Source organism: Rhea americana, unplaced genomic scaffold (genome assembly GCF_003343005.1).
Source record: "Rhea americana isolate MKP2758 unplaced genomic scaffold, rheAme1 scaffold_407, whole genome shotgun sequence".
Classification (NCBI taxonomy): Eukaryota; Metazoa; Chordata; class Aves; order Rheiformes; family Rheidae; genus Rhea; species Rhea americana.
This window is the reverse complement of record NW_028186543.1, coordinates 89,653-104,372: the sequence shown is the minus strand read 5'-3', so window position 1 is coordinate 104,372 and position 14,720 is coordinate 89,653.

Genomic DNA, 14,720 nt, shown 5'->3' with positions numbered 1-14,720 from the left:
AGATAATAAGACCAAATTTGTTCAAATCTATGAAATTACATCCATTGGTGACCTTATCTTAGAATCTAGTTCAATTGGTTTTGGTTCCACCTACTAAACTGGTGAGTTTTATTATTGCTTGCCATCCTAAAGTCTACTTGCCTATGAAAACCTGCTTCACAGATCACAGTCCCCATAAAGATTTTTTTCTGCCCTTTGTGCAAACCCTTCTGGATTTTGTAGGACTTGCAGTAATTTGTTTGTATGCCCTGATTTTATGTTTGAAGTGTCATGGTTGCAAACACTCCTGTCCTCAGCTTTTCCAGCAAGTTGTAGGCAGCTTCCCAGTTAGCTTTCTGACTTGAAGTGGTATCTTACTCACAAAAAAATACGTATATATATTGTTTTGTGTTGTGTGAGAAGGCACCTAACTCTTCTCCTGTAATGTACTGAGCCCYGGTGCCCAAGAGGAAGTTCTAGATTCAGCTGGAAGATGGAGAYTTGCAATGCTCCACCAGATCACGTTTCACTGCCCTTTTCATTGAGCTCCTAATCCCCTTGAAATCTCAGCAGTAAGGCATCTGACCCTTTGAAGGCTGAGATGGAGAAGGTTTCTGAAAACAGGACATAAATTCTTTAATCAGGCTTTCACGGTTGGAAATTTTAGCTTTTGTTCACGAAATATAGCATGGGTTAAAATAAAACAGGTTGAATGTTCTCATTTCTTATTCAGAATGGCTCAATTTATTTTAATTTCACCTCTGAAAATATAGTGTCTGGCTGCAAGYTGCATTTACAGTGGTTATGCAGCCTGATGGGTGTGTTGACAAATAGCTGAAGACCACAGAACTATGTTATTCCTTTGTGCCAGAAAGATGTTCCTGTTCATCTCTTGGACAGTGTCATAATTCACTTAGTGGTCTTAGCCCTTATGTCTCAGCTGCTTGAAGCTGATAATGTATGACCTCATGAATATTCTAGATGTTAGCTGTATAGTCATCATGCCTTCCTAGAGGCAAGTCTTTCTGGACATATCTCWCAAAGAAAGACACTGGAAATTTTGGACATTATCTCACAAAAACAGAACAAGAAAAGTGACATCAATAGGAAAAAAGAGCCAACAATTTTCCAAATTTGAACTACATTGCCTTTGCATACTGAAAATTTAAAATTCCTTTGACTAGTTGTGGAAGTTTTCAAAATCTTTGACAAGGAAAATATGGATGTGACATGTTGTTTTCTCTTATGGAACATTTTAATGGCTACACTCAACATTCCCAGTAGGCTCTTACTTTCTTAGAGCAGGAATTTGTCCCCGCTTACTTGATTTGGAGGAACTTGCTGCCAAAGTCAACAAGGAAGGATTTGACCGTATGGACTTTAGCAACAGGGAAATTGTGACATGACTACAGAGAATGTGTGCAGGGAGGAGGGGCTATTTCTGTTTCAAAAAGCAATTTCTTATTGGCAAAACAAGTTCCACTCTTTCCTGCAGATGTCTTGTCTCTGTCTTGCAGCAATACTAAGATGTTTCTTCTCGTCAGAAGCCAAAGACAAGAGATTTACTGTAGTAATTGTATCTATACACATGCTATTTTAACGCTATTGCTATTAACAGAATGATTATTCTGTTTAGCTGAACTAAGGCAAAGTTTTAAAACTAGCCAGGACTGTAATAATTAGAAGTCTTTGTAGTTATTAGAGGTTGTTTTTCTGCTGAGTTCACACACATGCTGCAGAGTCTAAGACAAAGGAAGGAAGCACACATTGGTACAAAAGCACACTAAAATATCACTCATTACCCTTCTGCTGACTGGTCATGGGTGATTGGGGCCAGGTATGTCTGTCTTCCAAGAGAAGAGAAGTCACTGGCGCAAAACCTGCATGTACAGAAAATAATATTTTTTATACTCAAAAATCTGTGCTAAAGCAATGGAGGTGCTAAGCAGCACACAGAGCAGTCATATCTTTTGGAAATGTACACTTAAGCGCCCAGGAGTCCAAGATCTGACTTAAAGCAGTGGTGAAGCTGGTAGGCAAATTCTCTTCCTCTCTCCTTGCTTTTACTTGGAACACTATGACCAAAATTAATAATTCACCATGTCTTTGCACGCCTGAACATTCACTCATGCACAAAGAAAAAAACTTGGAAGAATTTTGAAAGCACTGTGGTAACTGGGACAAAAAACTTGTTTAGCTATGAGTGGAATGTGCTCTTAAAAATGCAAAATAGCCTTAAAAAATCCCCCCAAACCTCCTCAAAAAAGTGTTTTTAGGTCAAAAGCTAACAAGATGAGCTACGAGCTCTTATTATTTCCCATATTCTTCGTAGTAAAGATCTGGCATGTTTTAAAAATACTGAGAACGTGACAGCAATTGACAAATAAAGACTAGATGTTGAGGAGATACTGTGCTGAATAAATTTTATTTTTTTCTATAAGACACAGCTGATATTGATGTAGGTCTTGCATTTGCAGTCTCAACCAGAAAAATAAGATAAGTTTTCTCTACAAAGACCTTTACACGCCTTGCTTTTCACACTTGTGCAAGCACACCTAAATKGGCCATATGCCTTAGGGAAAGAGATTCTAAGAAATTAAACAGCTCTCTGCATTTCTTGTGTTCAGCTTTGTTTTGGTGAAAGCACGTCTCTTATTTTTAGTGTGTGTGCAGTATGTGTGAGACCATGTTTCCACTGTTATTGTTACTGGATCTGAGCACTACTGGTTCACCAAACACAGAGGTCCGGCTCCAGTTAGGTGGGGGGCACATGACTGTGTTTCTGTTGAATTACTCAGAGCCTGTGGTACGGACTTTATAGCTGGTAGAGGATAGGTGATGCCTGCTGTGACATAAAGCGACAATGGCACAGAGAGACAGAAGCTGTAATCGCATTAAGCATGCCAGCACAAAATTAAACCAGCAAAACTTTTGAAGAAATTTTAGCTGGCAGCGCAAGTTAAAGCTGGGTGTGCATAGCGGTTATGGCATAGCTATTCTGATACCAAGGACTCCAGTGTGGGATTTACTGTGTCATCAAGCCACAGTCAGAGAGAAGGAGGGCGAACTGTATCTTTTATAGTTGCTAAAGATGGAAAACACTCTGTTGCTGGTATGCTCTGCTCAGTGAAAAGGCCAGTGCTATTTCAAAACTGCTGTTGGAGATGATTCAACCACCATTTGCATGTTACATCTCTGAGAAGATTCTGTGTTACTGCATAAAGTAAGGGGAAAAAGCACAATGGCAAATTGATAACATACACTGACGGTGAGATTTAAGGGAGATGCATGTGCATTTGTTTAACTGCATTTCATTGAGCTAAGCCAGGTTACAGTTATTGTTTGCTTGGATCATTTAAGGGGCCTAAGACCTAAACTTAATATCATACAGCCACTTCTGGTGGTCTCCCAGTGGCATGTTAACGATGTTAATAAAATCTGCTAGCTAAATACTAGCTGGGTTTTTCTGGTTAAAATAAAACTTGTCTTCATTAAATTTTAAGATAAAAAAATCCGCCTTTCACTAGGTTCTCTGGTTTTCTGCTGTATTAATTTGATGACTGGATAATTTAAATCAGTAATTTATTGACCTACCTGAAATCGCAGCCTGAACTGTATAGAATGTAGCGTATTGCTTTGTTTCTCAATTTGTTCGGTGAAATTAAGTGAATTGAGTAAGTAACATATTTTATGAGATTTACGTTYGAGCACTCACCAGTTTTATGCAACCCATACATGGGATACAAGACCCATTTACTTCCTCAGATTGCAACACGGGTCCAAACTCCGGAGGGTGCGAAATCGCCAGCCTCGTGTTGCGCCTGTTTCCAAATGACTCYCAGCGTCCCTGACACGACACAGACYGTACCATCGACAGCACGGGCAAAGGTARCAGCTGTCTTGCAGTGTTGAGAATGCAGCTGTTTGTCAATTATAGATATATTAGATATAGATATATTGCTTGCCCGCCTTTATTCGCTTGCATAAATCAACGGAAGACGTAGAAATGCCAAATGTGCCTACAGCAGATGCCTTCGGCGATATAGAGCCAGTTTGAAACAAGGCAAAGTAGGTGGCTACGTAGAGCAGCTGACTTCTGCAGGGCAAACCAGCCAYGGCTGTTGGACCTACTTTTGCAGCCTGGAGAGGTGGGACATGTTTTGTTCATTTTTGCTCGTTTTATAGATTGTGTTCCTTTAAAAGGCTGTGGTTTGGCAGCAGGGAGGAAGACTGCYTCCTTGTCCTGTCTCAGATGCTGCAGCCCCAGGTAGACCTGTCGACGGAGGACAACAAGCCTTTCTGTGGAGCAAGTAAGCACGATGGGTTGGTTGAACCATCTTAAGCGTAGGGACAGAGAGAGGCCTCGTCGAGGAGCCTGCTTTAAGAGCAGAAACAAGGAGGTTTTCTGAGAAAAGCAGGGAGCAGTGAGACACCTGGCCTGGAAGATAGGAGAAAGGGAAAGCTGGGCTGTGCGGAGTTTGTTGTAACCTAGGAAAGTAGTAAAGAGTTGCTCAGATGAGAGCAAGTCTGAAAGAAAGGACCTAAAAGGAAAGGGCCTAAAGGACAGAGAGAGAGGGAAGAGTCATTCACCARCTTCCTGTTTTGCCTCACTTCAAGTGTTTTCTATTAAAAAATGTTCTCATTTATGTTCTAATAAAACCTATTTTCTCAAATTGAATGCTTTGTATTTGGGGACATTCACTGTAAAGAAGAACCGGAGGTACCTCAAAGCTCTGCCAATTTCTACCATAGTGCTAATAGCATTACATACGCTGTTACCTCCAAAATGACTTTGCCTGCCTTCAGCTGTTTTACAGGGATTATAGCGTGAATCCCTTAGTTACTTTCTGATAGCAGCGTTCCACTCCTCGCGCTTTGTGTATTGATTTGCACATTTATAAAGCAAATTGCAAAACATAGTGATTTGAATTTAAACGCATTGCTGAACTKTGGCCCGTAGGCGTCAGGTTGCAGTTACGATCATTCGCATTGCCACGTGCCAGGTAYAGAGGTAAAGAGCAATATAAGGGCAAGGCAAAGGAAAAACAGACTCAGAGAGCACCTCAGAGCTAAGTAGTGTTACCAGGCTATATTCATCAGTCTGATTTTTGCCCTTTCAAAGGTTTTTGTCTTTGCAAAGTGCATCGCATGGGGCCCTTTATTAGAGATGCAGAGCTTGAACAAAGCACTTACTGGTTCCCGTATGCTTCTTAATGTGGTAGTGCGTAATTTGTGCAGTGTTTCCAAAAGCATGACTTGAGACAAACAGCTACATGGGTACTTCCTTATTCCTGTGACAGAGGAAAGAAGAAGCAAGAATTCTGCTAACAAGAAGAAAAAACAGTCACAAATAATCTAAAAAAGATTTTATTTGAGCAGGAAATAATGTTCCTGTTTATTGTTAAAGTCCACTGCAGTCTGGCAACACAGCAGCAGCTTTTGAAATACCAATATTCTAGAGATGTTTTCAGTAGCAATGTATATATACACACATACACACGCACACACACACACACATATATATTTATATATATGGAATATCTAGGGTACATTTTATTTTGGGGATGGATTCTGGCACCCTTGATAGTGTTATGGAGCACTGAAGTGCTTAATCTGACACAGAAATACATTCTGCTGACCATTTGTCTAAATAAATTAAAAGTAATGCCGCCAAAGTACCTAAACACTATATCATCTCAAATAAATCGTACTCTAAGCAAGAACTAATCATGGCCAGGCTTGTAACCTATCCAGATTCCTGTCTCACTTGGAACATATCCAAATTATGATTCTTATAGTATATCCAAATTTACYAGATGCTCCCAATGTAAAGAGAACAGCTTGTTAATTCATTATGGACTGTTTGCCCACGATAATTACTTTACAAGTTGAGTAACGTTTACTGAAAGTATTTTTTTGGACCAACACTGTTCGTGCGTTAGTGCAAACAGGCAGGGATATTAGACAGCTATATGTTCCTTTCCTTCTTTTATATGTAGATAAACTATAGCTGGAGTTTTTCTCTCTGCTAGCAATTCACTCAAGTGGATTTTAAAAACACTCGAGAATTAGTCCAGGAGTTTTATGCTAGTCTTGGCAAAGAACATTGTGAGTACTTCTTTAACCACCCCTGCTTAGATCAGCAAGTAAATAGTTTTTCTTTGGTTATCTGTGGAATCCTGGGAAAGGTTACGCTTCAGTCYGGCATTACCGGGGCGGCGAGAGCTTTAGGCACCACCTAAACCTGAAGAAGTTCCTGTGGGTTTATTGTTCAGCCTTGCAGCCCCCAGGAGCCTCCCCGTCCTTCGCAYCCCCTGGCCACCTTGCACCCCTGCACATAACTTTGCAGTACAAGTGAGGTGGCTCTGCTCCTCCCATACTGAGAAGACGACTCCGTTACAACCAAAACAGGAAGCTTTTTCCAAGGATCCCTTGGCACGTGAATGCAGCTACGATGCTTTGGGGCGCCTCTGAAGCTGGATGCAGATGGGCATTCTGGCTCAGAAGTCCTCAGGAGCAGCATAAWAAGGTGTGTAATCGTGTCCTTCTGCTTACTCTGTCTAAGATGAAGCTATGTGTCATAAGCTTAACATTAAAAGGACTAAACAGGTCACTTGGTTCCTCTTTAATTCTTTTAATCCTCTTACAAGATACAAAATAGGCTTAAGTCAGAAACTGTTCTTTAATGTAGAAGGTTGCTAGTTTATCAGTTTTGTGGTGACAGAAGTTCTCCCCTAGGAACACTGGTTTCGCAGAAGCACTGATATTATTCCACCTGTCAGGTTTATGCCTCCTTACTCAATATCCATAAAGATTCCTGGGAGTCAATTAYGATCATAGCAGCAGGAATAGTCAGACTGCAGTTAAACCTTCCAGCCCACACAGGGTAACAGGAAAATCCTGTTTGAAGAACAGGGGAAGAGCCTGTCCTGGGGAACAAGAGATAATGTGTCGATAATGCCGAGCCGCTCCACCCTCTGCGTGGTTACTCTGGTTTAAGTGGTGACTACAGAGTCTGGCCCACTCTGATTCTTTATATTCTTTTATATGCTTTTATAGAGGAGGGGGCTGTCTACAATGAGATAAGAGGGTTTGTCACTGAGCTAGCAAGAATTTTGTTTAATGACCAAATAGAGGTCTCCGCAAAAATGCGTGTTCTGTGGCCAAGGTGTGAGTTTTCTTGTCCAGATTGAAAGCCAGGGAGGGAAGAGCTCCAGGGCTGTTGTCAGGGTGGACAGATAGCACAAGCTGTCCAGCATGGGAGAAGGAGGAAAGAGGATCTGGTCTGGCCCCTACTCAAGGCCCCATGAGTGTAATGTTGGCATACAGCTGCATTAAGTAAGGGTTAAAATGCCATCCTTATAATAGATCTTTCTCTTCTCCAGAGAGATGTTGGAAACTTTTTGCAAAACATTGCACCCACAAAGAGTTTTCACCACACTATGGRGCTATGGTTGGTCTAGTAGTGTAAACACGACCCCAAAATTGACACTTCCACACATAACGGCACTTCCAGGCATACGGGCAAGCGAGAAGGGATGCCTAGCCAAGAATCACAATGTTTCTTCCCAGAAAGATACCCTCAGGAACAATATTAAATTCACTTTATGGAGCTTCTTTCTAATCTAACCAAAGGACCAGAAAGAAAGATCCATCTTATCTGTGGATTTCAGTGAAAACTACTTTGTTTCTTGTCAGCAAATCTAGTGGACAGCATGCCTTTGTTTCATTAATAAGATCTAAATATTAGCTTTTAATTAACTCCCTCTGCAAATATATAGCAGATATTTCAGTTTATCTTTTTCTTCTGCAGCAGGTAACCAAGATAATAGAGAGCAACATGAATTTATCTGAGAGAAATCTTATCAAACCAAAAGGAATCCTTTAATGAATGGGTAAGAAGATACCCACAGAGGGGAAAAGCAGTAGAGATGTCCACTCCTGCAGGGCTTTTGTCTCTTACAAAATGTTCTCATAAGCAAAGTAGTTGAAATTTCCACTGTTACATTAACAACAAAGCTGCAAAACCGTTGTATAACTGTACTTGGGCAGTATTTATCAATGGTTCATTGGCAGAACAGAACGATGTTCCTGCAGGGGTCTGTCTTGCGTCTGCTTCTATAAACAAGTAAAGGAACAGCTTTTCCTGTACACAGCTTTGTGTTTGCACGATTTCCCCCCCCCCAATGGACTTCAAAGTGCTAGTGCAAAGATTAGATGCTTTGTTGCTAGTCAGATCCTTACTCACAGCGCGCATGGCGTTGTGCTGGCTGTAAATTAATTACGTAAATCTCTTCCAGAATTYCTACTAGGTTAATGTAAGGAGACATGCAACTTCAATGCTATCAATGAGATGTGGGATCGGATGGACTTGGTCTTTGGAACTAAAAAAGTTAAACGCCAGTCATCTTCGCTTCCTTCAGCTTGGAACATGTAATAAAAACTTATTTGTAAGCATTTGGAAAATAACAAGAAGAGGGCTAGCAGTTAACATGGATTTATGGGCAGATATTACAATCAAATTTCCTTCTAAAATAGACTAACAAGACTCATAAATAAGCAAAAATGAGTAGATATTAGATAGTTCCACTTCAGTAAAATTTTTGCCATACGTAGTATTCTCGTAAACAAACTAGCTGAAACTCTTGTAGAGTCAATAAAAGACTATTTTTGTTCATTGGCAAAATAGAAAGGCGTGTGTACAGGGGCCTGTCCCACATCTGTGTTTGCTTAATGTTTAATCCACTAACATTATGGATGATGCAACAAAAAAATACATGTATGAAATTTGCTGRTAGTGCAAAACTATGAAGGTTTGCAAGTAAAAGGGGGGTGTGATTCAAATTCAAATCACTCTTGATAACTGGAGTAACATTTAAAAAAATTAAACTCAAGAGGGACAAGTGCAAAGCTGTACACTTAGGACTGAATTAGGAGTTGCACAGGTACAGGATAAAGAGCAACTTGTTAGGCAGCTGTTTTTACAGAAGGATCTGGGAAGTATAATCACAAATATTGCAAACAAAACATCATATTGTTGTGCCATTACAGAAAATGGCCAACATCCTACTAGTATGCTGGTGCTGTTTTAAGTAGGTTGTGGCTTCTTCATCTGTGCAAGCTTATATTACGCAGTTCTCTGGGAGAGAGAGATGGGTTGGATGACCCCACCTGGTTTCTTCTAGTCTTGTTTTTTTTTCTGATGCTATAGTTTTACTTATGAATTTGGATATTTACAATTCTACCTGTGATTACAGACACTGAGACATTCCTGGTTAGTCTAGTTTAATTCAAAAACTGTTAATATACTTTGACCAACATGCTTTCCATCATCACTCATATCTTCACTCTTCTGCAATTGTTTTCTGTGGTAGCAATGGCAGTTGCACTGCTACCAGCGGATAGAGGAGGTGGTCCTTGTCCTGTGGTGGAGCCATATGCTGTCACTGTTCAGAGTGGAAACCATAAACAGAAGTCTAGAGCACTTCAAGCTGTGTATGGTTTATTTTACATAGTTGGCAAGCTAAGAACATTTCCACAAAGGGACCTAGGAAAGTCAGATATGTTCTCCCAAAATTAACTGTAAACTGTCAGTAAGCTGGTTAATGCACAAACTGCCAAAAAAATATGGAATATCCCACAGTTAGTCACAGAGGGGGGAAGGAAGGCCTGCCCAGCTGTGCAGCAGCTCCCAACAAATTAACTCGGCAGCCACCACCTCCRTTAGATGCTGCTGACCACTGAAAAAGGCAAAGGAAATCAAAGAGCTAAATRATTTTCTTATTTTGATACACATTGCATAAGGTCCAGTGTGCTGCTTACCAGATCAAACTGAGACATAACGGAAAGGTCAGTCCATGATGTTAGCATGAGCCAGGCCAGCTCCGGTCATGTTAAACACAAATAGGACCTACATAGTGTTTCACAACGTGCACCTTGTTACCCACAAAGATCTCGGATGATTGAATCGCCAAAGGCAGATGAGAACTCAGGTTACCCAAACACTGYTGCAGATTTCTCTCCCACAGTCATCTACCCCATATTCTTTGAAAACAAATGTAAACGTGGATGATGTTGCTGCTGTTGTGGCAGAAAGAGCTGAACTCCCAGACCAGAAGGAACAGCAGAAGCTTGGTAGAGAGGAATATGCACTGAGGATCAAACTGTTGGTTTGCACAGACTGGAAAACCTCAGAGTGAAGCCGGAAGCTTTTAGAACTTATACAGAGGGAAACCTCTTGAATTTTTCTAAAGAAGAGTTTTTTTAATAGTTATACAGCTTAATTCATGTTCTAACAAGCAGAGTCAAACCTGGTTCCAGCACAGTGCATGAACCAAACTCAAATGCCATTTTTACTGACCTGTGACAGCTGTTGACAGCAATGGTTACGTGGCAGTGTCTGTCCCAGTGGCCACTGCTCACCATATGTGCTGACATCCAGTAAAATCTGAAACACGAGGAGATCTTTTTCTGTGTTAATTCCCTAGTGTTTTGTGACAGCCTCCTCGGTGGCTTTGCTGCAGTGTGGGACAACTGGTAGAGCGTGAAGTGATGTGATATGAGTGGTTTTAGTTCAGCGACAAGCCCCTCCCATTATTTTTCTGAAGAACTGTTGACTGAGAAGGTTGCTGATGTTGCCCCCTCCCCGTTTTTTTTACAAAAAAGACTCTGAAATGAAATGCTTTGAAAATGTAATGTATTTTAATAAACATGCCCTTCACTCTCTCAGGTATGAGTTCCATCTAATCACAGCTGTTTTCCTCTAAGCTAGATTTTCCTCTAAGCCTGCTTATAGGGAAGACAAGGAAAGCAGCCCAGCAAAAACGTGAATTATTTATGCTCTCGCTGAAAGCACGAGTCGTGTCACTAGAGCCTTGTTTGATCGAATGGATCTGTGGAGACAGTTTCTGTAGCAACACAGAACCTTGCCCGGCAAAATGTCACCSAATCAGTCACAGAGCAATTCAGAGCAGTAGCTGAAGATGACATAGAAATCCCAAAGAAAAATACATCTGGGTTTGAGTCCCTCATTCTTCCAAGATCCAACAAAATGCTAATTCAGATGATGAACTGTTGGCCTGTCAACTTGGCTAATTCGGGTACCGGTAACAATCTAGCTGTGACAACACCAGCTTTTTAAAGATTACACAAGCCTTTGTGGGAACTTGGTAAATCCTTAGCATCAGGAACACATGCTGTTGTTACTAGTACCGCAGCTAGTTAGAATTAGTTTAAAGGAAGATGGGGTTTGCAAGAGCCTACSATCACGCCTTTAGTTGTTATATAGACATACCAAATACTGGGTTTGATAATATCGTCCAAAATGTTTCAGAAATCCGGGTTTTACGCCATCTTACTTAACATGGATTAGTAAAGACAGGAATATGTGGATTCAACAGGTCTTTCCCTGTCTATCATTAGCCTTTGATCATGGCTCACTGTTGTTTGCAGTCTGTCTGCCTTCTTGTAAAGATGAAACCATCCCAGTGAAAATGTTACGGAAATTGCAAGCTGTCAGGACTATCTTGCAAAGCTCTGTAGGGCAATAGAGTAACCTATCAGTAGCTGTGTCTAGACACACTAAACGTATTTTTCAGTATGTCAACTTAAAATTTTCCCTATTATCAACCTATCAAATTATCATTTATTAAATATACTAATTTGTCTTAAGAAGTTCTGAGGATGTGAAACCCAAACCCTACTTAAAATGTTCCACTGTGCGGAACTTCTTAAATACAGAAATGTTAATCAGTGATTCCTTTATCATGCATCTCCAATTTAGCCCTCTTCATTACCACTCACTAGTAAAGCAAACTGAAAGCTAAGGAAGGGACAAATGGAATTTCTGTGCTTTCCAGAGTTCATATTTTAATTCCAATGTTTCCTGCAGTCTCACTGTGTGAAGAAAACATATACTCTCTGCATTCAGAGTAATATTTAGGTTCTTAGCTTTAAGCAGGAGATAATTCAGTTATAAAAAGCTTATGGTTATCTTTTTTTCTTTTTTTTTTTTTTTTTTGGCCAGAGGTCAAAAAAGTATAATTCTAAATGTGAACAAAAATGAAGGAAGCTTCATGAGACAAGAAGTGATCTGACCAGTAGAGAACTGGGGCCTGATTCATATTTATAACTTTCCTGATTTAGCAATACCAGAACTATAACAAAATACAGCAATCGATATTGCTGGCAAAAACTTGTAGTTTCAGTGGCAAAACATCTTCTGTTTTGATATAAGCAGTATGTAGTTATTGTACTGATTCAAATTGTATCCCTGCTCTAAGACGATGTACCAGATTTTCTCTGTAGTTACACTGGCAAACTTTCTAGTGGAGACTGTTCTACAAATAAACTGCTGAAGAGTGTGAGGCTGATAAAAGCAGAGCTACTTTGGAGACTTGACAAGAGCGTGAAGCTTTCCTTCCCTTTGGGAGGAACCACAAAGAAACACTGTCTGCTTCCTTAAGTGAATCTCTTCTGGAGAACAAAGGATTCCAGCTCATATACTGCGTTGTAATTTACATCTAATTAAACCAAYCTTTAAAAATTTACAGGATGTTTGTTTCTTTAATATCTGTTCTTTTTTCTCCCAARCATGTTAAGAATTATGCATTTTTTTCACTTTGCCTGAATGAAAAGCAGCAAKAACATTTCTGAGTGCCTAGAGATCGTTGTTTTTTTACTTGCCTAGCTCTAAAGCAGTTCGAATTAATTTTATTAAACTTCCCAAGAAAATTCATCTCAAGTATAAAAACAGGTATGAACATTCTCCACCACAACTATGAATGTTTTGGAAGGTTATAAATTCTTGGAAAAGACTTTTTACCAAGATGCATTTTCCCATGTAGTACTATAATATCACAACTACCCAGCAAGATTTTTTTCAATTTTCAGTTGCTGGTGATTCTCAGGTCAGATCAATTACAAGAAGGTGTATCCTAAAAGCTTTTTAAAGAGACTTAGACCAGCAAAAACTTCAGTTGCATCTGTAAAAAGGACTTCAGCTGACAATTATGTCAACTGGGAAGAGAGATGCACCAAAAGGATTTCTCACTAATGATTTCAGCAAAGCTATGCTTTTGATGGAGTGATTTCTGTGGTCTTGAGGGGTGGTTTTAAAAACACATATATGAAGCATGTTTTTGCAGGCATACATATATCCATAATCTGGACATATTGTTGATCCAGTAAAATAACCAACTTTTCACTAGGCAGTGAAAAGGCATTTCTCTGCCACTCTTGATGAGCTATTGCAAAAGCTGCTTAATCCATGCAGTGCTCCCTCATTGCACATCCCATTCAGCATGGGTGCCCACRGGCAATCTCCAGACTTCTTGCTGGCAACCTGTAGCCCTCATTCAAATCCTACTTGCTTCATATTAAGACCAGTAAATACAAACTAGCAGCATACTAAAATCCTGGATATGCTCAGGCACATAGTGTACTTGGATGCAGTGTTCTGCATGTTGTGGAGGAGARCTAACTGCCTTCCCTCCTCTCCAGCTTGATGATTTGCTGATTAGTAATCAGCAAATTTGGTTCTGAGGGTGGCCTTAGACCACATGATAACCACATACAGGCAGTTTTGCTAGTGTTATTGGTTGTGCTCCAGTAATTAGTATAAGCTAGCATGCTAACTTACATATATAGCAGTTTCAGGAGGAGGCAGATTTCCCCGCCCCCACATCCTTYCCTTAGCAGCAGGCCAATATATACTGTTTTTACCAAACACAACTGGGTATAAATTATGGTGTGACTCCTGGTACATAATTCATGTTGGTCATAGGCAGTTTTTCTTCAAATAGCTGTCCATTTGTCATGGACAAGAATTGGTTTCATAGTCAGTTCTGCTTCCTCAGTCTGCTTGAGGCAKAAAGTTTAGTTTCATTTTCTTATCTTGTGACGACACACTTTGAAGGAGAAGTGGTATGTACAAAGTACAGCATTTCTGAGTTTACAGGAACAAACACGAACACACATTCAAATAGGTAGAACMGAAATGTTGTTTATTTCCCCCCTTTTCTCTGATTGGAAAGTCGAATTCTTCAGAAAAGGGATAGAAATATAAACCTAGAAACCAAAATACATTTTTATCCAGATAAAATAGCAAATAGCAGCCCTTATCAACGTTTTTCCAGGCCTCACTTTTTGCTCTCTTTTCTACTGCAGGCACCCTTTTAAGATGATTTTTCTCTCACAGGAGCGTTTTGCAATGTGTATTKTAATGAAGCAGTCACACACGGCCTACTTTTAAACGCTGACAGTTCTGCACAGCTAATAAGTAACATGTAGAAGGAGGGGGTGGGGAAGGAACCACTCCACCTTAAAAAGCTTTGCCAAACCAGCAACTTCCAAGAGGAATCGGCCGTTACTACCCGTGGGCAAATCTCATAACCGAGAGCAGTTTCTTTTTGTTGTTGTTTTGCCTGCACTAGTGTCCCGCTGGGGTAGCTAAAACGCGAAGCACCTTCTTGGCGCTGTTTATTGGGGCCAAGACCTAGGGGCTTTGATCAGGCGCAACCAGTTAGCAGGAGGTGGGAGCGCGGCCTCAGAGGAGGGGCAGGCCAGGCTCCCCGCCGCCCCCGAAGCAGGGGGACCGCGAGGCCTGTGACACGCTGTGGAGGTCCCGGCGAGCGGGCAAAGCCCCCACGCTGTGCTCAGGGCCGCTCGTCACCCCGGGGCGGGGTTGCTGAGGCGGCCGCTGCCGCCCGACGGCTCGCAGGCCGGCGCCAGGCCGCGGGCGC